Source organism: Wolffia australiana, chromosome 1, assembly GCF_029677425.1.
Source record: "Wolffia australiana isolate 7733 chromosome 1, ASM2967742v1".
NCBI lineage: Eukaryota > Viridiplantae > Streptophyta > Magnoliopsida > Alismatales > Araceae > Wolffia > Wolffia australiana.
Genome location: NC_135835.1, coordinates 14,170,271 through 14,174,352, shown reverse-complemented (window position 1 = coordinate 14,174,352; position 4,082 = coordinate 14,170,271). Strand labels below are relative to the sequence as shown.

At 38.6% G+C, this 4,082-nt stretch overlaps 1 long non-coding RNA gene across 2 annotated transcripts; it reads left to right on the top strand.

The window, feature by feature from the left end:
* The first annotated feature begins 351 nt into the window (after window positions 1-351).
* Window positions 352-3,000, top strand: LOC144707830 (uncharacterized). 2 transcript variants are annotated; one of them, XR_013582559.1, is made up of 2 exons: window positions 352-769; window positions 2,693-3,000. It is a non-coding gene; the product is annotated as an uncharacterized LOC144707830 (long non-coding RNA). The 2 variants fall into 2 exon arrangements; XR_013582558.1 differs by having other exon boundaries at window positions 2,684-3,000.
* Window positions 3,001-4,082: the final 1,082 nt, after the last annotated feature.

Below are 4,082 nucleotides of genomic sequence, written 5' to 3'. Positions count from 1 at the left end.
AAAATTATTTTATACTATTATTTTTATTACAATTGTTTCCTTTTGTGGTTTAAAAAAATAAACAGGTTTTTTCATCTGAGACGAGGGACGGGACGGTTTTTCTCCAGACGGGACTGAAAATTCATGCTGGGAGGACTGGAGGGGACGGTTTTCATACCGTCGGACGAAAAAATTCGTACCAGCCATCTTCTCTGCACTGAATCCGGACGTCAGATGGGACAAAATTTTTCCCGTTCCGTCTATCGTCCAGACGATCCAGAGCTATAAATATATATGCCCATATGTGTTGTCACTGTCACTGTTCCATCACCAAGTTCCACACAGTTCAGTCATTTGTCCTTGATGGGGCGGATGACTGATGATACTAAAGTGACTCACCACTTCGTCCTGTCATCCATCCGCTGGTTTATTTTCATTATAAACTTATTCTAGGATCATAAATGGATGATACTTCATTTTCATTGATACATAACATGTTTATTAAAGAGATTTAACTGATCCTGCCACGTGGCTTCTGGAGCAACTGCCACTTGCACTATAAATACCCAAGCCTGAGCGAGAGGTCGAGACTTCCATCATCTTCTAGAATTTTCGCCTCAGAAGAGTCTCTCTGACCGGCCGATCCTCCAGTCGACAAATCCGCCAGCCGATCCGCTATCTGCTGAGAGGTTTTCGTTTGCTAACAGAAGAAGAGACTAGAAGAGAAGAGAAGACCTCATCTTTTGCTTGAGTTTCTTGTTCTCCTCCAACAGGCTCTTCGTCTGCAAATGTAAGCCGATCGTTATCCTGTGATCTTCTTTTCTCTCGGTATTTCTTCAAATTTATCGAATTGAAAAATGAAATGTTGAAGAAATTCATCAAGATTCTTGTCACTGTCGTCGGAAAATGTTTTCGCAATACATTAAGCCTATTAAATTAGAATAGAAATATCGAGGTAATTGATGAGTATTCTTGCATCATTTATCGGAAGTTGTTTTGGTGGTACTTGATGTTTATCGAATTGAAAAATGAAACGTTGCAGAAATTGATGAAGATTCTTATCTCTGTCTCGGAATATGTTTTTGGCAACACTTCATGTTTATCAAATTGAAAAGATGAAATATCAAGGAAATTTATGAAGATTTTTCGACCTGTTGCCGGAAATGTTTTGGTACTACTTTGAGTTTATCAAATTGAAAGATGAAATATCGCGTAAATTTTTGAAGATTCTTCGATCTGGCGCTCGAAATGTTTTGGTATTACTTCAAATTTATCAAATTGAAAAGATGAAGTATCAAGGAAATTTATGAAGGTTCTTCGATCTGTCGTCGGAAATGTTTTGGGATTACGTCGAGTTCATCAAATTGAAAAGATAATTCAAAAAAAAAATCAAATTGAAACGATGAAATATTAGGGAAATTTATGAAGGTTCTTCGACCTGTCGTCGGAAATGCTTTGGTATCACTTCAAGTTTATCAAATTGAAAAATGGAAATCTCGAAGAGTTTGATACCTTCGCCTGGAGCTGCGTAATCTGTTCCATTAGTTTCTGTTCCAATGCAAATAAAGTGAATCAGGGGACGGGTACGGGATAATGATATTCAATCATGTCGTGGTCTTTCTTTCCATTACCCGCCGTAATTCTGATTGAAGTTTCCCTTCTATGCGTGCCACCTCGATTAGTGTCAGTTCTTCCTGGCCTTGGTCTCTGAGAGTACTGTGCCCACAGAGAGATGAATTAGAGAATCGGACAGCTGAGATTGGAAGAGAGATTGACGATAGTATTGAGAATATGAATTCGGATGGAGATTAGGAAACCGGTGACTATTTAAATGTACAATATAGCGCAGATCAAGACACATGTAGATTGAGGATTAGATAATGGGACAAAGAGGGAGAGCAACAAACCTCATGATATTTCTATCTTCAGCAATCCCTGATTTGAGTTTCGTCTGTAAGAATTGAATGATTTGAGCTTCATCTTAGTCCAAATTTATTTAAAAGAATTTGAAATTTTGTATTTCCTCCTGACATCGGCTTGCCAGAGTCTTATATTATGATATTTTGCGGTATGAAGCTTAATAAAGCTCGGGACATTAAATCAACGTCTTCAATGCCATGATTGATGAAACATAGTGGCTCACCATGTCAGTTGCTGGCTTAAAATGGTTTTCCAACTTCTTGGGTTGCCCACTATATTTGGCCAATATGGCTTTCACGCTGCTGCATAGGGGAAATCACAGATTAAAAAGTGGCGTGAAACAATAATCTTTGCTCAATATTTCTTCAGAAATATTGGAGAATTCGAGATACAATCTAATTGCTAGAACAGGAAACCCACATGAAGGAGGAGACTCATCTTGTTAGTTAATTAACATTTCTGTTGAAATTTAGCATACGTTCAAGACAACTGAAAAATGGGATTCAAATCCTGGAATCGGTTTTGTGTTCCGCCCATATCGTACGTACATGTGTTGATTTTTTGTCTACCTTTTGCTAACTTCAGTGAATAGGCTACTGTTTCAGAAATACTGATGTAATCTGTTTTTGATTAATTTCAAAATTCGCACTCAGCGTTGTCAGGTCAAAAGTAGGAAAAAGATTTGAACGCTTGGTTCAATTATCTGAGACGTAGGAAGATAATGGATAGAGCTGAAAAATTCCGTTCGGAATTTTAAATGTGTTTTTGATACATTCCACTCAAGGCATTACAGAAGAAAGAACAAGAGGAAGCCTGGTCAATAGCAGTTGAGCATACACGTTGACTGGTGGGGGGGGGAGTGCTTTTTGGAAATTAATGGAAGGGGGAGCGACACCTTTTTGGAGATTCTTTCAAGCCTGGCGGTTACAGCCCATGAATTCCTGGAGCTGCAGGAGCAATGATGAGCCAGAGGATAGGTGATCTACAAGATAAGGGGAGTGCTTACACGTCTGCTCCCTTTCTATTTGATTCATTTGTACTGTTCTTGGGAAACCCACATGGAAATGTCTTTGGATCAATCTACATTGCTGTGTGTTTCAATCTGGTATCAGAAACATAATCAGAGTAATGGGCAGAGCAGGGGAACCGGCAGACGATCTTGATTGCCATGGGAGATCAAGAAGATCGAGGGAAGGCAAAGGCGTGAAATTCCAGTTGCCAGCTTCACGAGCAGAATGTTGTCTTTAAGAAGTGAGATTTGCAAATTTGAATGTGCAAATGTGGTTGAGTTGTGCCGAAAGGCTTTTCAGGATTAACAGGTTTTCTGATCAGGAAAAACTACAGCTGGTTTCTCTTCATATGGGGCTTGCTCAGGATTGGTTCACATACACTGAAAAAGCTGTGGAAAATCATAAATAATTTCCTATCTCATTTATCTAGCAGACATGTCTATGCATCAGACATGCATAGACATGCATATCTAAGGGGGTCTTAAGATGATCGAGCTCAATAACTATAGACCTTACGGAGTACAAGAAATTATGAACTATTCCATAGAAGCTGAAAGCAACTTAGCAGTTGTTGATAGACATGAGTAAATATCAATTACTACTGGAGTTCAACTAGCATCAGGAAAATTAATCATATCACAGGGAAGGTCAAAATTACATCAGAATCAGCAAGCCAGAGCAGTACAAATCCTAAAAATGAGTCTCCTCAATGTGGGAACAAGAAAAAAATATTCATCTAACTACTGAAGAGCTTTTGTGAAGGAAATAAAAGAGCTGATGTTAGAATTGCAATAAATGGTATGTATTAGGAGATAGATGCTACAAGAAGCTGAATGTTACAAAAAGATGTGGATAAAGAACAGCCTACCTCTGACGAAGATTTAATGCAGATACACGAAAGTCCTTTTTACCGGGAGCTTTTATGGCCAATCAGGGTGCATCCCAGGGCAGTTCTACCATAAAGATGGGTCACTCAAGTTATGGTGGCTCATTATTAATTCAGATGGTAGAGCCACGCACAATTTTATTATCCCATGTGTAATCCACACACTGATCATCCCAATTCATTTGGATTATAAATTCAGTATTATTCTAGGCTATCAGTTCTATAGGCAGGCTGAAGGAATCTATCTTACCATTTCCATTTTGAATGATTTAATTCGAGAAGAATTA